Source organism: Hyla sarda, chromosome 10 (genome assembly GCF_029499605.1).
Source record: "Hyla sarda isolate aHylSar1 chromosome 10, aHylSar1.hap1, whole genome shotgun sequence".
Taxonomy (NCBI): Eukaryota; Metazoa; Chordata; class Amphibia; order Anura; family Hylidae; genus Hyla; species Hyla sarda.
In genome coordinates, this window is record NC_079198.1 from 35,444,061 (window position 1) to 35,471,188 (window position 27,128).

Here is a 27,128-nt window from a genome sequence, read left to right on the forward strand (position 1 = left end):
TTTTTTAGGAAGTACTGTATATTAGAAAGGTTAATGTTTTGCCAATATGTAAAACATATAAAACGTTTTCGATTCTGACATATTTGTGTTACTGTTCAAATGATGCAGATTTTTATGATGTGTCATCTTACAATTTGACATTATTTTACTCATTCGCTGGGGCAGTTTGCTAAGATGCGAATAAGCCCCCAAAGAATATACCTAATATGTGTTACATCCGCATCCATAGCATACAGGCTGCTGCTCTGCAGCAGAAATCCAAGGGTTTGCCTGGGATTTCTGCCTGGGATCACTGACAGATTCTTTAGATAGAAATATCCAGAATCTGAAAATAGCCCTGTAGCCTGTGTGTGTCAATGTTAGGTCTTGTTGGCTTGAGTCTGTATTGGATTCCATGAACCCAGCAATTATTGATTTGTCTTGCTGAATAGACAATCTGTATTCTCCAGCATCAGCTGCTTGTCACGTTGCACGTGTTTATGGTAATGGGTCCCTTTCATTATGTTTATTTTTTGCTGAAGCTAGTGGTAACTTTGGGGATATGTTGCTCCTGGGGGAATTTTGGGGAAAATGATAATGATATCCCAGTTTGTGAGAATAATTTAGGACTTACAGTGCAGAAACTGAACATTATAAGAGCGCACGCATTTAGTTGTATTAGCGATCCATATAAAATCGGAGATTGTAATATGACACTTAAACACATTCAGGACGCAAAGTCCCATCAAAACAAAAATGGTACCAATATAAACTACAGACCACAGTGCCTCATACAGCCCTGTATGCAGAAAAATTATAAAGTTATAGGGGGTCAGAAGATAACAATTTTAAGCATTCTAATTTTGGTGCTTGTAGCATGTTACTTTTTTGAAGTAGAAAAATAAAACAAAACCTACATAAATTGGGTATCCTTGTAACCGTATCAACCTACAGAATAAAGATAAGGTGTCATTTTTACAAAGTGCGTAGAAACGGAAGCCCCCAAATTTAATTACATAGCATATTTTTAAAATTTTCCCACACAAAAAAGTTTTTTGTTTTTTTTTGCCACAGATTAAGTGATGTCATTACAAAGTCTAATTGGTGATGCAAAAAAAAAAAAAGCCCTTAAATGGGTCTGTAGGTGCAGAATTGAAAGCATTATGATTTTGGGAAGGGGAGAAAGAAAAAAGAAAAATTAGCCGAGTCCTTAAGGCGCTGCGCGCCGGGCAGGGACTAGACCAGGGTGACTACTGATATCTATCAGCAGATACCCGTGCAAATGCCCAGGGGGGTCCAGAGAATTCACAACGGCGATTTGTGGCCATTCCGGCTCATACGGGTCTCTGGTGAAAATATGGGGGATCGGGGTTGTCCAAGACACCCACAATCCCCCTGAAGGGCTAGGAGTGAGGTGGCAGGGGTGCCACCCTTCCTATCCCTGCTATTGGTAGATCAGAAGCGACGACCAATAGCAGATCGGGGGCGTGGGGGTTAACGTTCGGTTCCCCCGCTCTGCCCACCCACTGTAGTCCGGACAGAGCGGAGGAAACCACAGTGACTGGCGCTGAAGTTCCACTTACCATCGGCGGCGGCAGCAGGCGGCAATCGGCGGCAGTAGAGGATGGCAATGCAGCTGCCTGGATCCTACAGAAGCCGGTGAGTTGCCTAGCAACATCTGGAGGGCTACAGTTTGAGACCACTATACAGTGGGCATGCTGGGATTTGTAGTTTTGCAACATCTGGAGGGCAACAGTTTGGAGATCACTGTGCAGTGGTCTCTAAACTGTAGCCCTCCAGATGTTGCAAAACTGCAAATTTCAGCATGCCCAAACAGCAAACAGCTGACTTGGCATGCTGGGAGTTGTAGTTGCATACCTCCAGCTGTTGCATAACTACATCTCCCAGCATGCCCTTCGGCAATCAGTACATGCTGGGAGTTTGTAGTTTAGCAACAGCTGGAGGCACACTGGTTGGAAACTACTGAGTTAGATAACAGAACCTAACTGAAGGTTTTACAACCAGTGTGCCTCCAGCTTTAGCAAAAGTACAACTCTCAGCATGTACGGTCTGTCAATACATGCTGGGAGTTGTAGTTTTGAAACAGCTGGAGGTTTGCCCTCCCAGTGAATGTACAGGGTACATTTACACGGGCGGGTTTACAGTGAGTTTCTTGCTTCAAGTTTGAGCTGCGGCAAATTTTTCGCCACAGCGAGAAGTCCTAGCAGGAAACTCACCGTAAACCCCCACCTGAGTGGGTGTAACCTAAAACACTACACTAACACATAATAAAGGGTAAAACACTACGTATACACCCCTTACACTGCCCCCCCAATACAAATGAGAAACGTATCGTACGGCAGTGTTTCCAAAACGGAGCATCCAGCTGTTGCAAAACAACAACTCCCAGCATTTCCAGACAGCCACTGACTGTCCAGGTATTCTGGGAGTTTAGCAACAGCTGGAGGCACCCTGTTTGGGAATCACTGGCGTAGAATACATCTATGTCCACCCCTTTGCAATCCCCAATTTAGTCCTCAGATGCGCATGGCGCTCTCTCACTTCGGAGCCCTGTCGTATTTCAAGGAAACAGTTTAGGGCCACATATGGGGTATTCCTGTACTTGGGAGAAATTGCACTACAAATTTTGGAGGGCTTTTTCTCCTTTTAATCCTTATGAAAAGGAAAAGTTTGGGGCTACACTAGCTTGTTAGTGTAAAAAAATTTTTTTTTTTTACACTAACATGCTGGTGTTGCCCCATACTTTTTATTTTCACAACGGTAAAAGGAAAAATACCCCATATGAGTACGGAAATACCCCATATGTGGGCGTAAAATGCTCTGTGAACGCACAAGGCTCAGGAGTGAGAGAGCACTAGGTACATTTGAGGCCTAAATTGGTGATTTGCACAGGGGTGGCTGATTTTACAGCGGTTCTGACATAAACGCAAAAAAATAAATACCCACGTGACCCCATTTTGGAAACTACACCCCTCACGGAATGTAACAAGGGGTATAGTGAGCCTTAAAACCCCACAGGTGTTTGACAAATTTCCGTTAAAGTTGGATGTGAAAATGAAAAGAAAAAAAAATTCACTAAAATGCTGGTGTAACCCTAAATTTTTCATTTTCACAAAGGAAATTAGGAAAAAATGCCCCCAAAATTATTTGTTACCCCATTTCATCTAAGTAAGAACATACCCCAAATGTGGATGTTAAGTACTCTGCTGGCACATTACAATGCTCAGAAGAGAAGAAGCGGCATTGGGCTTTTGAAGAGAAAATTTGTCCAGAATTGAAGGCTATGTGTGTTTACAAAGCCCCCCCATAGTGCCAGAACAATGGACCTCCCCACACGTGACCCCATTTTCGAAACTACACCCCTCAAGTAATGTAATAAGGGATACAGTGAGCATTTACGCCCCACCGTTGGCAAACTAATTTTTAGAACAGTGGTCCATGAAAATGAAAAATTTTATTTTTCTTTTGCACAGCCTACTGTTCCAAAGATCTGTCAAATGCCAGTGGGGTGTAAATACTCACTGCACCCCTTATTAAATTCTGTGAGGGGTGTAGTTTCCAAAATTGGGTCACATGTGGGGGGGGGTCCACTGTTCTGGCACAACGGGGGGGCTTTGTAAATGCACATGGCCCGACTTCCATTCCAAACAAATTCTCTCTCCAAAAGCTCAATTGCGCTCCTCCTCTTCTGGACATTGTAGTGCGCCAGCAGAGCCCTTTACATCCACATATGGGGCAAATTTTGGGGGTAATTTTCTCCTGTTACCCCATGTAAAAAATGTTAAATTTTGGGGGGGAAAATAGCATTTTAGTGAAATTTTTTTTATTTTCATTTATTTTTTTTATTAACAAAAAGTCGTCAAACACCTGTGAGGTGTTAAGGCTCACTGTACCCCTTGTTACGTTCCCTGAGAGGTGTCGTTTTTTCTGTTCTGGCACGATAGGGGCATCCTAAATGCGACATGCCCCCCAAAAAATATTTCAGCAAAATTTGCTTTCAAAAAGCCAAATGTGACTCCTTCCCTTCTGAGCATTGTAGTTCGCCCGCAGAGCATTTTACGTCCTAACATGGGGTATTTCCATACTCATAAGAGATGGGGATACATATTTTGGGGAGCATTTTCTCTCCCTTTACCCTTTGTAAAAATTGTACATTTGGGAAAAAATGGCACTTTAGTGAAACAAATTTTTTTTTCATTTACACATCCGACTTTAACGAAAAGTCGTCAAACACCTGTGGGGTATTAAGGCTCACTGGACCCCTTGATACGTGCCTTGAGGGGTGTAGTTTCCAAAATTGTATGCCATGCGGGGCGTTTTCTGCTGTTCTGGCACTATAGGGGCTTCCTAAATGCGACATGCCCCTCAAAAACCATTTCAGCAAAATTCACTCTCCAGAATCACATTGTTGCTCCTTCCCTTCTGTGCCCTCTACTGTGTCCGCCGAAGACTTCACATACACATATGAGGTATTTGCTTACTCGAGAGAAATTGGGTTACAAATTGTGGGGGGCTTTTTCTCCTATTACCCCTTGTACAAGTTCAAAAACTGGGTCTACAAGAACATGCGAGTGTAAAAAATGAAGATTTTGAATTTTCTCCTTAACGTTGCTGCTATTCCTGTGAAACACCTAAAGAGTTAACACGCTTACTGAATGTCATTTTGAATACTTTGAAGGGTGCAGTTTTTATAATGGGTCACTTGTGGGGTATTTCTAACATGAAGGCCCTTCAAATCCACTTCAAAACTGAACTGGTCCCTGAAAAATTCCGATTTTGAAAATTTTGTGGAAAATTGCTGCTGAACTTTGAAGCCCTCTGATGTCTTCCAAAAGTAAAAACATGTCAACTTTATGATTCAAACATAAAGTAGACATATTGTATATGTGAATCAATATATAATTAATTTGGAATGTCTATTTTCCTTACAGGCAGAGAGCTTCAAAGTTTGAAAAATGCCAAATTTTAAATTTTTTTCATCAAGTTTTGCAATTTTTCACCAAGAAATGATGCAAGTATCAACAAAAATTTACCACTAACATGAAGTAGAATATGTCACGAAAAAACAATCTCAGAATCAGAATGAAAAGTAAAAGTAATGCTTAAAATGACAGTAGTCAGAAAAAACGCTCTTGTCCTTAAACAAGAGGTTATCCAGGGGTTATCCAAGAAAAAACTTTTTTTATATATATATCAACTGGCTTTAGAAAGTTAGACAGATTTGTAAATTACTTCTATTAAAAATCGACTTCAGTAGTACGTATGTGCGCTCTACCATAGAACGGGTCTCTCTGTGCTGCATTAAACTTGATTTCTGCTCTGGTGCATGGGTTTAGGTAGGGAGTCAGCAGCCATCGGCTCAATTTGTAACCATTGTCACCAAGGTGAAAAATGTTTACATTTTATTTTTTGTAAAAAAAAAAAAAAAAACATTGTCATGTCAGGTTAACACTTACTTTCTTAAAGGGATATTCCCGTTGAGAAATATGTTACCTAAAATTTGCCTATGAAGTTTTGCCTTTGTCTATTTCTGCTATTTCTGCTTTGTCTATTTATTATATTTATTGATCTTAATTCTTCCCATATTTATCTGTTGATGTATGGTTTTTTTTTTTTTTAATCGGTATCACCACATTTCTGCCACTTCTGGCCATGTCAGAAAATGTCTGGAGCAGGAGATGTTTGCTATGTGGATTTTTCATCCTACTGGAGACAGTTCAGAAAATGAACAGAGGTGTCAGCATAGAGGACTGTGGTCATACTGTAAATAAGTTAAAAACTTCCTGTGGAGCATCCAGCAGCTGTTTTTTTTTTGTTTGTTTGTTTGTATCACTTAAAATAGTATAACAAGACAACTTACCTAATAAGCATCCATCTTGGAACATACCCTGTTGAAAGCGGTTGTACAGTTCTGTGTTTTTCAGAATGAACGCATCATGGCATGAGCCTGGGAAATTAGGTACCACATCAGTTATGTTTAAGAATGGTCCCACCACAATTTGCACATTGATTGATCGATACATTTTCCTGTTTCTATATTGCATCTCTTGTCTTGCTGGTGGTATTAGGGTGACGTGGCTGCAGTCCAACCATCCAATGATGTTAGGCATTCCTGTAATTTTAAAAAACTCTTCCTTGTAGGACTGTATCTCCTCTTGTGTTTGTGGAAAACGTAGGTATTGGTTGGCCACTGTATGCATGGCTTTTAGAACTTGTTTAAGGATGCATGAAAAGGATGGTTGGCTCATACCAAAGCGATCTGCTGTGCAGCTTTGGAAGATACTAGTTGCTAAAAAATACAAAACTGATAATAGTTTGGTGATCCCATTGAGGGCTTTGGAACGTTGGGTTTGATTACTAATTTGATTTTCTATCTTGTTCAGAAGTTCCAGAATAGTGGGCTTACTGAGACAGAAGCTTCCATGAATCTCTTCCTCCAGGAAAAAATCAAATTGTAGTTGTGGTTGTAATACATGCCGACGCCTTCGTTGGATCCTGCGTTTTCTGTTTTCATTTGTAGTATGATGACTGACTATAGCAGTAAGGATACTTGGTTGTAAATCGTGTTCCTGCAATGTGTCATTTTATAGGCATTTAAATGGTACTTAAAGGGGTACTCCACTGGCTGTCACTCTCCCTCCCATAGACTTGCATTGAGGGGGCATGGCCGTGATGTCATGAGGGGCGTGGCTGACCCCCACAGCGCAAAAACAGTGTTCGGAACATTTACTTCTTCATGCTGGCCAGTGGAGTACCCCTTTTAAAGTTTAGCTTTTGGTTTATAATCATTGAACACTAGTCCCAAGGTAAGTTTCAATAACAAATAAACCTACATATTTTCATCAAGCCTTTTATACGACACAAATTAATAACAACTGTGGTGACACACTGTACCAAATCCCCTACTCATGTAATCATCTCCTTCCTACTGTGGTGACACACTGTACCAAATCCCCTCCTCATGTAATCTCTATTAGTTTTAGTTTGATCTCTTTTTGTTGAGCAATTGTAAGGATTTGTGTGTACTAACTGTATTATAAATGCTTGCTAATGTAAGGTACATACACATGTTCAGGTTACGCAACATATTTCATATAGTGCAAAAAGTGATGCACATGATGTATTACCCAACGTGGCTGGCAATTAACATACACAGGGTTAGCCTGTGTAATTTTTATTTTATTTTTTCTTCTTTTTGTGGGCTGGTCATGACATCATGCGCTTGTGTAGCACGTATGTTATTAATGGCGCAGGGCGGGGCTAACAAAGCAGTTGCATGGCGGACAGACCGCTGTGACTTGAATCTGGTAAGTAGGCCTAGGTGAATCAGAAAACTTTCACATCAAAAAGCTCATCACCCTGAGAAAAGAGGAGATGAGAGAAATAACGTGTCAGACAGTTTCTTGTCCTGGCCAGACCATTGTGTGCTGTGTTCAACTCGGACGATGTCTTGGGCGTGATGCCATGTTGTCTTGACTGTGTTGTTAAAGAGGTTATCCAGGGAAAAACTTTTTTTTTTTTTATATCAACTGGCTCCAGAAAGTTAAAACAGATTTGTAAATTATGAAGAATATGTGATATAAATATGGAATATTTATAGTTACCAGTCCTCAAGAGTACTGTGAATTGTGAATTAAGGAGAGATGAGAAATAAGAAGAGAGTCAAAGGTATGAATGGTTGTATGACAATTTATAAAAAAAAAAAAAAAATTTTTATAAAGTATATATCTGTGCCGGTCGCCTTAGCAGGGCCCTTGCATGGGGCGAACGGCAATATAAAAGTTATAAAATTTCCATATAATGAAAGATGATAAAAATGGTAACTGTACCAAGTATAACAGAAAAAATGAAAAATGTGATAGATATATATTGTTCTGCTTATTGCACTTAAGTCATTGGTGATATAGTTCTTGTGTGTATACACTTGTTGCACTTATATAGTTCTCATATATAGTTCATTGGTGATATAGTGCAGAATTAATATGTTGGGATGCCTTAATATTTCATTTATAGTTCATATATTGGAAAAGTTCATTGGCAGTTCAGTTGTTTCAGCACTGTGTTAGTATATTATGATCGGTGCACAGCACCACTCACCATCCACAGGGTTTTACCTGTGCACCGATCATAATACACTAACACAACGCTGAAACAACTGAACTGCCAATGAACTTTGCCAATATATGAACTATAAATGAAATATTAAGGCATCCCAACATATTAATTCTGCACTATATCACCAATGAACTATATATGAGAACTATATAAGTGCAACAAGTGTATACACACAAGAACTATATCACCAATGACTTAAGTGCAATAAGCAGAACAATATATATCTATCACATTTTTTCATTTTTTCTATTATACTTGGTACAGTTACCATTTTTATCATCTTTCATTATATGGAAATTTTATAACTTTTATATTGCCGTTCGCCCCATGCAAGGGCCCTGCTAAGGCGACCGGCACAGATATATACTTTATAAAAAAAATTTTTTTCAATTAATAAATTGTCTATCAACCATTCATACCTTTGACTCTCTTCTTATTTCTCATCTCTCCTTAATTCACAATTCACAGTACTCTTAAGGACTGGTAACTATAAATATTCCATATTTATATCACATATTCTTCATAGCTATAGGCCTTTTTGGGTGAAGGCAACACCTTTAACCTCGAGTACCTTCTACATATCCTAGGTGAGCTACACATACCATATACTATTCCATTGAGATTTGTAAATTACTTCTATTACAAAATCTTAATTAGAGGTTTGCTATGGAGATTTGCTTCTACTCTGGACAGTTCCCGAGACAGGTGTCATCAGAGAGCACTTAGACAAAAAAGAACAACTCAACTTCAGCAGCTCATAGGTGATGTTAAAAATAAATAATAAAAAAAAAACCTTACAAACATTAAACTAGCCTAATTATGTACCCAGCTAAGCAGGTAATTAAAAAAAAATTATTCTTATGGTCTAAGCATGGTTTACCTGAATCAAATTATGTTTAATTTTTAAATGTTTTCCCTAGACAAAAATCCTATGCCTGTTTTTAATTGAGGAAAGAGTTGTTAAATATGAAATCACCATATGATTTTTTGCTAGGGGCAACTATGTATGTTTTTCTAGGTCCAGGATAGGATAAATATAAATCTATATGTCTCAACACATTGCATTCCCTTGCAGGGATGTTCACCCTGCCTCTGCCTAATATTTTTTCGAAAAAATTAAAACGTCACTCAGGATGGGGGATTGTTAGAAGTATGGTGTAGGAACAATGGTGGATATTTAGCAAGACCTGTGCTGAGAAAAAGTTGACCATTTGCCCATAGCAACCAATCAGATCGCTTCATTGATTTTTCAGAGGCCTTTTATAAAATGAAAGAAGCAACTTGATTGTTAGCTATGGGCAACTGGTCAGCTTTTAAAATGCAAACATTTTGATGAATCTCCTCCATTATTTAAGTTGACCCTGGCAATCAATTTTCTGGTTTGTAAGAAACTTAAAAAAAAATAAAATAATAATATATATATATATATATATATATATATATATATATATATATAGAAGGTTGCAACCTGTATTTATGGGAGGGGCCTGGGTGGTATAAATACCCGCACGTGCAGGTTCAGGGGGCACGTTGAACGTTACGCTGTAGCTGACGTCATCACCGCAGTTGGCGGGAGTTCCGAGTTACCAGCAAGACAGTCTGGCGTCCAGGGCCCATTGGGGAACAGGTTTGGGGGGAAGGGGGTGTCGGGTCTGCCGCCCGCAAAGCAGACTGTGTTTTCTTGTTCCGGCCATTGATATTGAGGAAGCAGTGTGGCAGTTCACAGGGCCTTCCTGTTGAGGCGGCCAGACTGTATACTAGAAGCCGGGTAGGGGGTATCGGAGGCAGGCGGGGAGCCCGATCTCAGAGCAAGCACTCCCGTCTGCGGTACAGTCTACGCTCCGCCCATCTGCAGCGCAGTCTTCACTCACCTGGGATCCTGCGTGGCCGGTGGCGTCGGCGGTGTTCGGGACTCCCAGTGAGCCAGCCGGGGGAGAGGCGCTGTCTTGTGACAACATCGCTGCAGTTTTCATACAGTAGAACACGTTTGTATTTTCATACAGTAGAACATGTTCGTATTTTCACACAGTAGAACACGTTTGGATTTTCATACAGTAGTACATGCTTGGATTTTCATACAGTAGAACACGCTTGGATTTTTATACAGTATAATGCTGGTGTCTTCCAACAGTATATGTGCTTGTATTTGCATACAGAATATGCGACTGTGTTTGCATACAGTACACGCGCTTGTATTTTCATATAGTATACACACTTGTATTTTCTGCATATTCACGCTTGTATTTTCCATATAGGTTATACGCTTGGTTTCTTACGATATACACGTTCGTGTTTTTTTTTTTTTGTACAGTACATGCTGTTGTTTCATACGGTACACACGCTTGTGTTTTTCGTACAGTATACACGCTTATATTTCCAGTACAGTATACACGCTTGTATTGAACATACATTATACACGCTTGTATTTTCCATACAGTATGCGCGCTTGTGTTTTCCATACAGTATGCGTGCTTATGTTTTCTATACAGTATGCGCGCTTGTGTTGTCCATACAGTATGCGCGCTTGTGTTGTCCATACAGTATGCACGCTTGTATTGTCAATACAGTATGCACGCTCATATTGTCCATTTAGTATGCACGCCTGTATTGTCCATACAGTATACACGGTTGTATTGTCCATTTAGTATGCACGCTCGTATTGTCCATTTAGTATGCACGCTTGTATTGTCCATAGAGTATACACGCTTGTATCATATATACAGTACACATGCTTGATTCATCCATATAAGTACACATGCTTGTAGTTTTCATACAGTATACAACATTTTTTCCATGTAGGATAACACGCTTGTATTTTCCATACAGTATTACATGCATTGTATTTTCCTTACAGTACAACACGCTTGTATTTTCCATACAGGTTGTATTTTTCATACAGTATAAAATGTTTGTATTTCCATACCGTATTACACGCTCGTATTTTCCATACAGTCTACACACTCATAGTTTCTGCACAGTATAGTACGCTCATGAATTTTGCATACAGTTTAACACGTTTGGATGTTCTATATGGTGTAAAACGCTCCCGTTACCATAGGACATAACACGCTTATGTGTCCATATGTTGTACGTGCTTATGTTTTTCATACGATATAATACGCTTACGTGTTCATACGGTTCGACACGCCATAACATGTCCCATACGATTAACACGATCGGTCTATATGGCATAGCACGCACGTGGGTTCCATATGCTGCAATATGATTGTCGGAATATAGTATAACCTGCTTATGGTTGCATACGGTGGTAAGCATATGTGCCTAGGGTAACTGTGGTTATGCATGGTTTACTAAGCGTTGTTACTGTAGCATTGTCTCTGCATATATGTTATATCGTCTCTACGCTTATTATAACAGCAGTGTGGCTGCTGCTATAGCGGTTCTACGACACGTTTCTTGAACATTGGTACTACCTATACGACACTACAGCATGGTTAGCATGTGGATGTTACGGTAGCATGTAACGGTGGTTATTCTACTGAAAGTTACTAGTTTGATGTTGGTACGTTACCATAGTATTGGTGCCTCAGCTCTTGTTGCTTCGCATGTGTTACCATAGTTTATATCTACACTCAGGTGACGTTAGCAGGTCCTATAGATTTTCTCTACATGTTTCTCAGTATGCATTATTTTAGTTTTCTTGTACGCTTTCAGTAGACTTTGGTGTTACGCAGAATACGGGACCATAGCTTTGGGTGGCCTATAGCGTTATGTTGATATGACATGTTGTGCCAGAGGGTTGGGTTATCATGGCATGTTGTGTTAATGTAGTATTTGTTGGTTTGGCATTTTTACTTTTTGGAAAGGGTATGGTAGATTGTGGTCTCCATGCTTATGTTATCATTACGTGCTACTCTATTTAATTAGATATGGTCACTACTGATATGTTTCAGAGCAGTAGTATCGCATACACATAGGTGGTGGTATATCCAGGATGTCACATTCTCAGGTGGGATACACCACTCAGTTATTGTGGCTGACACGCTTTCAGAACAATAGTCTCACAACACATAGGCGGTTGTATACCTGTCATGCCTGTCACGTTTAGCAGGGGGGATACACTGCTTGGTTATTGCTGCTGATACGGCTTCAGAGCAATAGTGCCACGGCACATGGACGCTTATATACCTGTGATGCCCATCATGGTTCCAGGTGGGGTGCATTCCATAGTTGTTGTGTCTGACTCTTTTATCCTTAAGCATATGTAGTTTCAGAGTCATTGTTGGGCTCACGTTACTATCGCAGGTCACATTACCTTAGCAGTTTTGGCGAATAATGATTCAGCGTTGGTTACGGTTTATTTCAGCGTTCGGACTTAACGGGTTAGTTTACCATTGTTACAGATATTTAGTTACTTTAGCTCTAACATAACGGTCATTAGACATCATGCACTTATGCCATCATACAACTATCCACTCACCTCTGCTGGGCATATAGCCTCTGACTGGGTGACATGCTGGATCCATTTAAAACTCCACCTGGGAAAAAGGGGGGAGGGGTGCACAGCTAAAGAGGGTGCCATTTCCCCCTGAATTGTACATACAAGAAAAAAGAAAGATAGCCCCTCCCCCTTTTTCACAGGTGGAGTTTTAAATGGATTTTAAATGGATCCAGCATGTCACCCAGTCAGAGGCTATATGCCCAGCAGAGGTGAGTGGATAGTTGAGTGTTAGGCTCAGAATTTGTGCTAGGGTCCCATCCTAAATGAGGCCACCTCCCGTGGTGGATGGGGGACACGTTTTGATCAAAAAGTGCGCTAAGAGCCTCAATTTTTTTGACCAATGTGTGCTGCTGCAATCCTCTTTTTTTGTATACTCTGTATATGCCATGGCAGTGTGCACCCGTGTATTAGGCTGTTGTGCTGGCTATCTTTCTTTTTTCTTGTATGTACAATTCAGGGGAAAATGGCACCCTCTTTAGCTGTGCACCCCTCCCCCTTTTTCACAGGTGGAGTTTTAAATGGATCCAGCATGTCACCCAGTCAGAGGCTATATGCCCAGCAGAGGTGAGTGGATAGTTGAGTGTTAGGCTCAAAATTTGTGCTAGGGTCCCATCCTAAATGAGGCCACCTCCCCGTGGTGGATGGGGGACACGTTTTGTTTAAAAAGTGAGCCTCAATTTTTTTGACCAATGTGTGCTGCTGTAATCCTCTTTTTTTGTATAATATATATATATATATATATATATATATATATATATATATATATATATATATTATAATAGACCGCCAATCCTCCTAGATCTCCAGCATTTACATGAGAGGAGCTGTTATTTATGGTCAAATTCCTTGACAAGAAAAACTATGATGCAACTTGGCTAGGCACTTCATACAAGAAGAAAACAGCCGTCCTTAAAAAACTGTCCAAGAAGTTCTATGATACTTTTGGTACTTTCTCCAAGACAATTGACACTTCTCAGATATGAAGGTCCGTCAAAAGATAACCTTAAAGAACTGGCTATGAAGAGGTGCGAGCAGCACTGCGGGTATATTGGATCAGTGAAAGCAGGGGGCTACTGGATGTTAGCTGCAGTGAAGCGTGGGTGATAGAAGATCAAGGAAAAAACGGCACTCACCAGAACTTCATTTCTTCGTGCTTTATTGCAGATAAAATACTACCATAAAAGGGGGGGGGGAGACATACAGTGGGGGGATTCAGCCCTGAATCCCCCCACTGTATGTCTCCCTTCCTTTTTATGTGAGTATTTTATCTGGAATAAAGCACAAAGAAATGAAGTTCTGGTGAGTGTCGTTTTTTCCCTTGATCTTCTATAAACTGTTTAACCTTAAAGAACATTTGTCTGGAGATTTCCAAAGGTAAAGATAAGGCACACATAGGTCTAGGCTAAATCGCCCAGTTGAACATGGCAAACAATCGGATTCCTTATTTAAAATTTTATATGTCTCATGAAAAATAAAATAAGCAAGCTGATTGTTTGCTATGGGCAACTTTTCTATGCAAATGTTTGCCTAAATCTCCCACATAGTGACTATGTTGTCACATTTTTGGAAATATATATGGTTTGATGGGTAATTTTAAAGGGGTTATCCAGGAAAAAAAATTTTTTTTTACATATATCAACTGGCTCCAGAGAGTTAAACAGATTTGTAAATTAGATACAAAGAAAAGGGGATGTGCAGCTCACAATTAACTAGTTGAGGTAAGGAGGTTATACACCTACAAATACCAACCCCTCAAAACTAGCATCAGAAAACTGATACATAATTAGATCTGGTTAAATATGAATTAAGACCGTGCTTCAATTATGTGATACAAAATATTATAACATTTTTATTAAAATATAATAATATATGCAAAAATAAACCTCATAGAACAGGGCCCTTGTGCAGAGGTAATATAAATACACTGTATAATAAACACCAATATGTAATACTGTTTTATGAAGTAGATGACATTTTCCGATAATCCGGTATCTAATAGTCTAGACAGTGATGGAATGTCCCGTACTTTGGATTAAATCCTGATAGGGCAAATGATATAATAAGAATATAGTTACCAGCCTAATGGATAGCTCAGCTGTGATCTCCTTAGGACAATAGGTGAGGTCCGCAATGCTTGGGTGGTGTACAACGCTGGCATGCGTTACCGCGGAGGTCTGCCTGCCACAGACCAAGATGAAATTGGAATTTTGCCGCTCCCAAGGTGCTCGCTAGTAGATGGTAACAGGCGGCTTCTAGATGCAGACCTCGTGGTGTCCTATGGCGTGTTACTTCAATTAAAAAATCTTAATCCTTTCAGTACTTATGATCTGCTGAATTTGAGTTGCTCTTTTCTGTCTAAGTTCTCTCTGATGACACGTGTCTCGGGAACTGTCCATAGTAGAAGCAAATCCCCATTACAAACCTCTTCTACTCTGTGCAGTTCCCGAGACAAGCAGAGATGTCAGCAGAGAGCACTGTTGCCAGACAGAAAAGAACAACTCAACTTCAGCAGCTGATAATTATTGGAAGGAGTAAGATTTTGTAATAGAAGTAATTTACAAATCTGTTTAACTTTCTGGAGCCAGTTGATATATATATATAAAAATATATTTTTTCCTGGAATAACCCTTTAAGGATTGCATACAAGGGTTTACATTCCAAACACTAACCATGATTTGTTGACAAAAATAGTAAAACAGTCACAATCTGAATCATGATTCAACATTTAAATGTGTACCTAGTGTGTACCTACTCCAGTGTTCCTACATTTTTGACTTTTTAAATGCTGATGCAAATCTGAAAAATGTACAGTTTACAATTTGCAAATCAGAATACGTACAGTACTCATGTGCTGTATGCTACAGAGAATATTTTCTATTTAGTTTGTTTTTGTGTGTGACCACAGTGCTGTCTGCTGACACCTCAGTCCATTTCAAGAACTGTCCAGAGCAGGAGCAAATCCAACTATCCAATCTATTCTGCTTAGTAAAGTTTAGGACAAGGACAGTGGTGTCAGCAGAGAACACTGTGGGCAGCCCTAACAAAATAATATTAAAATGAAAAAATATTGATCAGACAGAAAATAATTAACCGTTTGAATGACTAGTTTTAAACAAAAAATGTATAATCTGGTTAATTTTCTAACCCCATTTCCTTTTTGTTATTTTAAAGTTTTACACTGGAGTAACCCTTAAACTTTAGCTAAATTTTATCCTGGTGTGCCTGTTAACCAGAAGCAGGTGGTTTGTTAACTTTAGAGTAAAATCCACAAGATGGATTTTATAAGACTATTGTTAAAGGGGTTCTCCAGCCTGACACATGTTATCCCCTATCCAATAGATAGTGGATAAGATGTCTGATTGCGTGGGTGCCTGCCGTGTGGACTCCCCACCATCTCAAAAATGGCACTGCAGTTTTACGGTCATGTAAGCCTTTGGCTTCAGTGATTGTGACGTCACGCCACACCACTCCATTTAGGTCTATGGTAGGGGGCCTGACGGCTAGTACCCAGCCATCACGCCGACTCACATAGACATTAATGGAAGGAGCGTGGTGGGTGTGTTTGCCAGTCATCCGGCATTGCACAGAGTTTGCACCATTCACCGGATGCCTGTGGTGCTATGTCAGAGATTGCAGGGGTCCACAGTGGCTGGAACCCTGCAATAAGAAATGTTATCTACTATCCTTTGGATAGGGGCTAACATTTCTAGCATCTGAGTACCTCTTTAATGCACCCTAAGGCCCATTTAAATTAAATGTTAGAATACCTTTGTTCTATACAAACTTCAACATTGTGAGATGATGGTTTGCATTTACGTTTATACATCGTCATTTGTCCTTTGTTTTCACAGCTTTACCAATATCCCTGGATGATGTGGATACAGAAACAAATGGGAAAGACAACAGTGATGTTCTAACATCTGAAAGCCATCCCACCCAGGTAGGCAAATGGCTTGATAATAATCTAAATTTTTTTTTAAATATGCATGCTCTATTGTGCCTTACATTATATATTAAAATTGCTGGTTTCATATTGTCAATTTTTGACTTTGCTTTGTTCTTTCAACATTTTTTAAATATTTTGAGGCATAATAAAAAAATATATAAAAAGCTATCCTTGACATGTTTTTAGGTATGTAAAATCCTTTTTTTTTTTTTATTTGCAGAGAGCAGGTCTATGACCTCAAAGAAAAATGGGACATCAAACCGGGGCACAGACTTCAGGAGGAAGTGGTTTCTTTTATTCAGTAAAATATAAAATTATAAATATTTAAGAAGGTGCAACTCAGTACACAGCAGCGTTTCCAGCCCGGACCAGGCTCTTCGTCAGGCAATATGGAATCACATGGGGAATGGGGATTACAAGACAATAATGGTAATTCCTTCCGGTTCAGGGACCAGGCCAGTAGAACTGGAAACAGTTAAAATTAAATAATTATATAATAATAAAATAGTGAAGCAGTCATGTGTAAAAACAATATACAATTAAAACAGTTCACAAATAAGATGCAGAATATAGTAGGAATGATACAGTCGAAATTTTGTGAAATAAGAACAAAAAGTGGTACGTAGCCTGAGGTCATGATGTGGTAGAGCTAACAGCGGCGCAGGCGCACATCAGTAGGGCCAGCAGATGTCAGAGAGGAAGTATGGGTTAATGCGCATGCGCTTGACGTGTAGAGAGCAGATTTTCAGGATGCACAAGCGTGATGGACCAGAAGAAGGAATGGGCAGCCGATAGGGGGGTTTCAGCTTTTTCAAGTGTTTAGACCGGGATCAGTATTTGACCGGAAAATGCTGTAAAAGGTAAGGGCCCACTATGAGATAATTTCTCGGACTTCATTCAGTCCGTGGGGAGACAAAGTTTGTATTTTGTAGATCCAGTATATTTCGAGTCTCAGTTTTTCAAATCTATTGTTGATGGTGGCAGGGACAAAGTCAATAGGTATAATGGAGATGGCTGGTTCTGGTCTGGATGTAGAAATGTGATGTGTTTAGAGAGGCCATGTAATAAAAATTTCCTTTTTATGTTTAATCTGTGCTGATTTAATCTCAAATGGAGGGGTCTTGTTACATTGGATCATGTAAATGAGGTGATTAGAGCAGCAGGTAAGGTGGTATTTTATGCTAAAAGTTTCTCCCGTAGAGGATGAGGTGAAAACCGATTTTCCATGGATGATCTGGGTACAGCAGAGGCAGCGTAGTTTTTTACATTTAAAGCTGCCTTTGTCCAATGGTTTTCCGAAGAGATCTTTGGGAATGCTGTATTTTTGTTGCTGTCTTCTGATCTGTGCTAGATTAGTGCTAGAATAGTTTTGAGCGATGGTGCTCTCCTGTATGTGCATCGTGGTCGAGGAGGAATTAGGGGACCCAAAAAAAGGGTAGGCTTTGAGGATGTGCCAATGGCGTGTTAATATATTCTTAATCTGGCTTGCATCATTACTGTGGGTGGTAATCAGGTTCGATGAGAATGGATTCTTTCTTTTTTCTTTATGTTCGTTTGAAGATGGTCTTGTGGGATCGCTTTTCATGTGGTTTAGACAGACTGTTTTAGATAATCTCTTGGTGCGATTGCAGGCTTCATTGAGAATTTTTTCTGGTAGTTTTTCTGCCGAAAGCGGTCACAGAGAATTTTGGATTGGTTTTTGAAGGTGTCAGAGTTTGTACAATTTTTTTTTATTCTTTTATATTGACTATATGGAATATTGACAAACCATTTTTTTAAATGGGCGCTGTAGAAATCCAAATAGCTATTTTCATCCACCTTTTTGAAGAAGGTGGATGTGAGGAAGGCTGTATCGTTGTGAGTGATATTGATGTCCAGAAAATTTATACTGTCATTATTGTATTCCAATGTATATTGTATGCCCCAATTATTGCTGTTAAGATGCTGGAGGAAGGTGGAGATGGTGACAGGGGAGCCCTTCCAGACAAAAAACAGATCATTGATGTATCGATAATAAACGGCGATATTTTGCATGATGATAGGGTTATTCCAGATGTATTCGGTCTCAAAGGCGTCCATGAATATAGTTGCATAAAATGGGGAGACCTTTGAGCCCATGGCTGTACCGAGTTTCTGATGGAATATTTTGTTGTCATATGTGAAGAAATTATTGTTTAACCTCTTAAGGACCAAGGATGCATGAGTACATCCTTGGTCCCGCTCCCGTGATATAATGCGGGGTCCCACGGTGACCCCGCATCATATCACAGCGGGCTCATAGTGAAGCCGGGACCCGCCGCTAATAGCGCGCGGCACTAATCGCGGTGCCGCGAGCTATTAACCCTTTAGCCGTGCGCTCAAAGCTGAGCCACGCGGCTAAAAGAGAAAGTAAAAAGTGCCGGTTAGCTCAGTGGGCTGTTCGGGATAGCCGTGGTGAAATCGTGGCATCCCGAACAGCTTACAGGACAGCCGGAGGGTCCCTACCTGCCTCCTCGCTGTCCGATCGCCGAATGACTGCTCAGTGCCTGAGATCCAGGCATGAGCAGTCAAGCGGCAGAATCATCGATCACTGGTTCCCCTGTGAGAAACCAGTGATCAATGTGAAAGATCAGTGTGTGCAGTGTTATAGGTCCCTATGGGAGCTATAACACTGCAAAAAAAAAAGTGAAAAAAAAGTGAATAAAGATCATCTAACCCCTCCCCTATTAAAAGTTTGAATCACCCCCCTTTTCCCATAAAAAAAAAAAACACAGTGTAAATAAAAATAAAAATAAACATATATGGTATCACCGCGTGCGGAAATGTCCGAATTATAAAAATATATCGTTAATTAAACGGCACGGTCAATGGCGTACGCGCAAAAAAAAATCCAAAGTCCAAAATGGTAAATTTTTGGTCACTTTTTATATCATGAAAAAATTAATAAAAAGCGATCAATAAGTCCTATCAATGCAAAAATGGTACCGTTAAAAACTTCAGATCACGGCGCAAAAAAATTAGCCTTCATACTGCCCCATACACGGAAAAATAAAAAAGTTATAGGGGTCAGAAAATGACAATTTTAAATGTATTAATTTTCCTGCATGAAGTTATGATTTTTTCCAGAAGTACGACAAAATCAAACCTATATAAGTAGGGTATCATTTTCATCGTATGAACCTACAGAATAAAGATACGGTGTAATTTTTACCGAAAAATGTACTACGTAGAAATGGAAGCCCCAAAAATTTACAAAACGGCGTTTAAAAAAAATAAATTATCTCACAATTATATTTTTTCCGTTTCACCGTAGATTTTTGGGCAAAATGACTGACGTCATTACAAAGTAGAATTGGTGGCGCAAAAAATAAGCAATCATATGGATTTTTAGGTGCAAAATTGAAAGAGTTATGATTTTCTAAAGGCAAGGAGCAAAAAACGAAAGTGCAAAAATGGAAAAAACCCCGGTCCTTAGGGGGTTAAAATGTATGAGAGCGAGTTAGTTAGAAAATGTCAATATTCCGGGGATATTCTGCTGTCACTTTTCAGGGCCTGGTGGACACACTGGATGCTGAGTTTATGCTGGATGCTTGAATAAAGTGGTGAAACATCGCATGTAATGAGAATGTATTCCGGTTGCCACTGTAGAGGTATGAGGTGTTCAATGAGTTGAGTGGAATCCTTAAGATAACTTCAGAGATTTGTGGCATATGGTTGTAAATGGAGATAAAGGTAATGGGATAGGTTACTTAACGTAGAGTTGGTGCATGCAATGATCGGTCTTCCTGGCAGATTGGTGGTGGATTTGTGGATTTTTGGTAAATGATAAAAATAGGGTTTATTATTGCAGGTTTGTAGGATAAATTTTTTCTCAATTTTGGATAGATTATGGGATTCTGTTGCAGTGTTAACTGGGAGTAGTAGTTCTTTCTTTATTTTCTCAAACAGGTCTGTGGTGATTAGGGAATAGTAGTTAGTATCGGATAAAATGTGGAGTGATTCAGTGTCATATTGGTGATAGTCCTGGATAACCAGACCACCACCTTTATATGCTGGCCGGATTACTATATCTTCATTCGACCAAAGTTTGTTCATAGCCACTCTTTCACCTTTAGTGAGGTTGTCATTGAAATGTTTTTTTTAAGTCCAGAGAGTTTGGAATTGAAGTTATCACTGACTAATTTTTGGAAAGTCTCAATAAAGGAGCCTTGTGATTGTAGTGGATAGAAATTCGATATTGGTTTGCATGTATCTTGACTGGATATATCTGGAGCTGTAGTGATGGCAGGTGGATCTTGATTGGTGTTTTCAGCATGATTCTTGTGTTTATGAATTTGAAAATGACATTGTTAGGTCAATTTCCGGATGAATTTTTGAAAGTCGAAGTAGAGATCAAATGGATTGCTGGCAGTTTTTGGGCAAAATGATAGTCCTTTTTGAAGCAGGTTTGTTTTAGCTGCTGTAAGTTTGTATTGGGAAATGTTAAAAATATAAATGGATTACTTTATTTTCTCTGGTGGTTTGTGGAATTCTGAGGCTCTGTTGTTCTTCCTTTTTTGGCCACCCCGACATCCTCTCTTTGTTCTTCTTTTTTTCTCTTTCCCTTCTGAAGAGCAAATATATATACGGGATCCAGACCGTTTTTACTGGGCTCCGTTCTAAAAAATAACTGCTATGTGGTTCCATGCTGGATGATCCAACTTGTGGGTTTTCACGTTCGGTAGTGGGTAGTAGTTTAGAACTGACAAGAGGGTCCTCAAAATTAATGAGGGGGCTTAGGGGAAGATCCAGTGTATGGTCTGACATGTTGATTATGGTTTTTAAATTTGAGAATGTTGATGAGGAGCATTTGGCAACTAATGTTTCATCCCACTGTCAGGGATGGCTTGAGGTGAGGCATTAAAATATGAGTGACCGCTGCTGCATATGTTGAGGGCCGGCGCAAGGGATTCACACCAGACAGGATGTTGGTATAGTATCTCCCTTCCCAGCATACTCACTAAGGAGCTGTCCAAGGAGTTCTGTTTAATTCAGAAAGTACATTTGGTTTTTTACGTTTGACAAAGGAGGAGGTTTAGTTATGATGTCAAAATCAGCATGTTGCATTTTGATTGGTTATTTGCGCTTTATCTCTGTATATATTAGCATATTTTAGGCATCTATTTCTTTCTTGGCCAAAGTTCACTTATGCGGCTCTTTTCACTCTGAGACTGGAAAAACCCAGATCCATATGTTCCTCAAATATTTTGTCTTCTAAGGTCTCATCTTCCAATCTTAGTCACGAGCAGATAGCAAGATCAGGAACATTGTTTATAGTTTAAGAGTAGGTAACAAATATATTTTTTCTGCATTAGAAAAGTATATATATATATATTGATCGACAGTCAGAATCATTTTAATCAACCTGACACCTTTATACAAACCTCACAGGCTTGGTAAGTATATTTTCTGAATTAACATTTCTGACCACACTAAGCGGATTATCATTATGGTCATTTTTTTGTCAAAAAAAATGAGAATTGTTACCCAACTTCACCACTCCTCTGTGGTTCACAACACACAAGCCATTGGCTTGTTTCTTTTCTTTTTTTATTAGAAAAAAATTATGTGATTTTAATTGTTTCAGGGTAAATTAGCCAAAAAAAAAAGTTCGTTTGAAAGAGCACACTTGTATGTGTTAACCTTGTGTTTGTCATGAAGGTACTTCAGTTTGTGCATTTAAAAAGCTGAATATAAAAGCAATGTTGTAATGCTTTTACTATTTTACATACTTTAAGAAATAAAGTTCTATTTCTGCAGCAAATTAACATCTGTGTCCTTATCCACTCTCCTAGCGTTAGATGATTTTGCTTTTAAAATGTTTGTTTAAAAATTGTTCATTTTTCTCATCCAAAAAAAGAGCAATGAGTCCGAAAGGAATGCAACCCCTAATAGCTCTAGTTGTTTACATTTTTGATCCCTTTTCACTAGAGATGAGCGAATCATAGCTGACAAACCCAAATTCGTTACGAATTTCATGAAATATTCAATTCACAACTAAAGCAAATATCGCTGCGATTCTATCACGCGAATCGCTACATTAAACTCCATTTACTGCAGTCCAGGCTCCAGGGCACCTAAAATAGTGGATCCACATGTCAGTACATGGGGCAAGAAACGCTGGGAAGGTGAGAAGGAAAGGCAGGAAGGGAAGTAGGCGGGATGACCCTGAATTACATGCAGGATGCAGCCTATCAGCAGCCAGTCCCCCCTGTGATTTCCCAGCCCTATATATTCGGCAGCCATTTTGTGGCTCGTCATATCATTCATTACACTGCATAGAGATAGGACGGACATCGCTGTGTGTGTGTTACACGGAAAAGCTCATTCCAGCAGCATTTCACATCCTAGTCACATCAGCATTTTGGTGGACAGAGAGCAGTGTTTTTTTTTCACTGAAAATTATTTTTACTGCAGCCATTAACCTCCCAGGCACTTTCTACAGCATTATATTACAGAGAGGGGCAGATAGCTGTGTGTTGCCTCATACATTTCAATAAGCTGCCTCAACTCCGTAAACCTTAGCAGAGGAGGCTGGAATAATTTTTCTGCGCAATTCTGTGTCTTTGTTATACAACAAATCATAAGTGCATAACTGCATACCACATACGTACATCTAAGTAGTGCACTATTTTGTACCTGTTAATCTGTCAAGGGCCTAGATACTGTGAAAGGAACGTCAAAAGCACACACCTGCTGCTGTTCTAGACAAATACTGTTTTTAGTGTAGTGAAGCGTATTGTACTCCCCCCATATACGTCAGGCAGAGAAGTGCCAGGAAATGCACAGGAGTGGCAGAGGCATAAATTCATCAGGCAGAGGTCGCAGCAGACTAGTGGCGAGTGGCAGCAGGAGTCGCAGCGAGAGGCCTGAGCTCCAGGTATCAGCTAGCAGTCGTGTCTCCACCAGCAACCCATCTGCCGTCATCGATTGGTTAACACGGTCATCTACTTCATCACAAGTGACATTTGACACCTCCAGTCAACAGTTGGTGGATTCCTCAGACACAACCCTTAGTTGGCATGGCCCGGGAGCAATCCCTGTTCTCCCATTGCCTCTGTCCTATGCTGTTCCCTCCCCTAAAGAAGTATCTTATGCTGTGGGTTCAGCTACACTATTCAGTGAGGACGATCTAATAAAGTACAGTCAGCAGCTACCCCAGCCAAGAAGCGGAGGAGACATCTGCCGCTTCCCCCGTTAGGCGGGCAAGTAGTGAGGAGGAAAGTGACGTGGGAGGCGGTGTTGTTAGGGTTCAGGGTCCTGAAGCAGACACTGTTGAGGAACCTGAGGAGGACATCAGTGACATGCAGACACTTGTTGATGATGATGAAGCCGATCGCAATTGGGAGCCGGGTGCAGAAGGGGCTTCATCATCATCAGGAGAAGAGAGTTGCAGGTTGCCCTTGAGGCAGCCGCTGAACCAGTGGAAATTCTGGTGCCAAACATGACCACCTGCTTTGCGGCAGCCTACCTTTCCTGGAGGAAGTGGAACAGGGGTTCCTGGAGACGGCGGCAGTAGCAGTCAATTGGTGCGGACTGTTGGCGGGAAAATCAGCTACTTGGCGGTGTGGCAGTTTTTCATCAAGCATCCGGAAGAGGTTCATATAGCCATATGCAAGATATGTCGGTAAAAGGTGAAGCATGGCCAGGGTCCCAATGTTGGCACCACGGCCCTGCGTCAACATATGCTGCGCCACCATAAAGCGGCCTGGGAGATCCGTGGCTCCGATGTAGTGGTCCAGCCTGCTGCATCACCCAGTGGCACACCGCTCCCTCTTTCAGCCAGCCAAAGCTCCACCACCTCAGACGAGGGGAGCTGGGTGTCATACCCTCCTTCTGTCACTCTAGATGCTCCTGTTCATCCAATGGTGCAGAAGCTGAATGTGCTCCTGTCCAAGTTGCTGGTGCTGCAGTCTCTCCCTTTTCAAGTGGTGGACTCTGCACCTTTCAGAGAACTGATAGCTTGTGCCGAGCCAAGGTGGAGATTGTCAAGCAGTCATTTCTTTGTGAAGAAGGCAGTACCAGCCCTGCACAATTTTGTGAAAGAGAAGGTGAGCCTTTCGGTGTGTACCAAAGTGCACGGCAGCACCGACATCTGGAGCTGTAACGATGGTCAGGAACAATACATGTCCTTTATGGCTCACTGGGTGAATGTGGTTCCTGCACAGCCACAACACCAACTTGGACAGGTCACACCGCTTCCTCCTCCACGCTCTCAGGCCGTTGGTCCTGTGACAGTGTGCGACTTCGACTCCTCATCCTCCACCGTGTTCTCAGCCTCCACTGCCCAGACAAGTCTCAGTGGCCCTTCAGCATACCATGTGTGCAGGGCACGGCGGGGTCACACTGTTCTTCACATGGTTTGCCTTCTCGAACGGAGTCACACAGGGAAGGAATTGCTAAAAGTCATTTGTAAAGAAATCTAAGCATGGCTTACTCCACGAAAACTGGAAATGGGAACCATGGTGACTGACAACAGGAAGAACATCTTGCATGTGATGCGACTGGGAAAGCTGAGCCATGTGCCCTGCATGGCACACATGTTCAATCTGGTTGTGAAGCAGTTCCTGAAGTGTTCCCCCCATTTTCAAGACATCCTAACAATGGGAAGGAAACTTTGCATGTACTTCAGCCACTCTTACACTGCAAAGCACACCCTCCTTGAGCTGCAGCGTCAGAACGGTATCCTCCAACATAGTCTGATTTGTGACGTTGCCACACGTTGGAAATCCACACTCCACATGTTGACCGACTGTACAAATGGAGAAAAGCCATCACCGGTTTCTTGATGATCCAAGCGGATAGGGGAACTCCCCTGTGTAACTTCAATGTGAACCAGTGGCAGCTCATACGTGACACTGGCCATTTGCTCAGGCCCTTTTAGGAAGCCACATTACTAGTAAGTTACCAGGATTATGGGATGAACGACTTAATTCCACTGCTTCATTCCTTACAACACATGTTGGAAACTATGGCTGGTCAGGGCACTGGAGACGCGGCGCCTACTTTTACGGCCACATGAACCCTGTGGGGGCTGAACTGGAGGAGGAGGGGAGGGGCACAGTGGGCACAGTTAAGTTTTCACCAAATGGGTGGTTTTTATAGTAATCTGAAAGGAGAGGAGGAGCAGGAGCAGCCAGAGGAGCTATAGGGTTATGAGGGAGGCGAGACAGAGGACCCAGACCATGCAGGGGAGATGGAAATAGGGAGTCCCTCCGAGTCACTTGCACAAATGGCACAATGCATGCTCACTTGCTTGCGTAGTGACAGCCAAATTGTCACCATTCAGCAGCGAGATGACTTCTGGCTCTCCACCTTATTGGACCCTTGCTATCGCCACAAAATAGGGGCCTTTTTTACACCCACTGAGAGGGAGGACAAACTGACCTACTACAGAGGCATCCTATGCCCCCTGTGCTCACCTTCCACTGCCAGCTCCATCAGCAGCAGCCTGAGTCTACAGTCGCTAATGAGTAGCTTTCTTCACCCGCATAATGAAGCAACTCATCAGCAGCAGGTACACCTGGAGCAGGACCTGAACCAGCAGGTGGTGGCATACATGCCCATGCCAACACACCTTGAAGAGCCGCTGGACTTATGGGTAGCCAAACTTGATTCATGGCCACAACTAGCAGAGTTTGCCCTGCTCTGCCAGTAGTGTGCCATCAGAGCGGGTGTTTAGTGTGCCTGGGGCCATAGTCACCTCAAGGAGAACTCATCTGTCCACGAAAAATGTGAAGAGTGAAGATGAATCAGGGATGGATCAGCCAGGATTTCCAACCACCAATGCCTGATGCATCAGAATAGATTGACCATGGTGCCACACCAACACTTCACAAATATGGATAGTGTAAAACAGATTTAACCCCTTAACGACGCAGTACGTAAATGTACGTCTTGGTGAGCTGGTACTTAACGCACCAGGATGTACATTTACGTCCTATGCCCAAATGCGAGCATCGGAGCGATGCTTGCGTCATGCGTGGCAGGTCCCAACTGATGATAGCAGCCAGGGACCCACCCGTAATGGTGGACATCCGCGATCGTGCGGATGTCCGCCATTAACCCCTCAGATGCCGTGATCAATACAAATCACGGCATCTGCAACATTGCGGTAATTTGAATGGATGATCAGATCTCCCGGGAGCACTGCCGCGGCGATCCGATCATCCAGCATGGCAGCTGGAGGTCCCCTCACCTGCCTCCGCTGCCTTCCACGGGTCTTTTGCTCTGGTCTGCGATCGAGCAGACCAGAGCAGAAGATGACCGATAATACTGATCAGTGCAATGTCCTATACATAGCACTGAACAGTATTAGCAATCGAATGATTGCTATAAATAGTCACCTATGTGGACTATTAAAGTGTAAAAAAAAAGTTTAAAAAATGTGAAAAACCCCCTCCCCCCAATAAAAACGTAAATTGTCCCATTTTCCCTATTTCACCCCCAAAAAGTGTAAAAAAAATATATTTTATATACATATTTGGGATTGCCGCGTGCGTAAATATCCCAAATATCAAAATAAAATGTTAATGATACTGTACGGTGAACGGAAAAATTAAAAAGTCCAAAATAGCTGCTTTTTTT

The 27,128-nt window shown here is 41.1% G+C and overlaps 1 long non-coding RNA gene across 1 annotated transcript in view; it reads left to right on the top strand.

Annotated features, from left to right (window-relative positions):
• LOC130294348 (uncharacterized) overlaps window positions 1–18,638 on the top strand; it is a 28,755-nt gene extending 10,117 nt beyond the window's left edge. The window contains exons 2-3 of the long non-coding RNA XR_008848466.1: window positions 16,429–16,517; window positions 16,744–18,638. This is a non-coding gene — a long non-coding RNA (uncharacterized LOC130294348). The remainder of the gene's footprint in view (window positions 1–16,428; window positions 16,518–16,743) is intronic.
• Window positions 18,639–27,128: the final 8,490 nt, after the last annotated feature.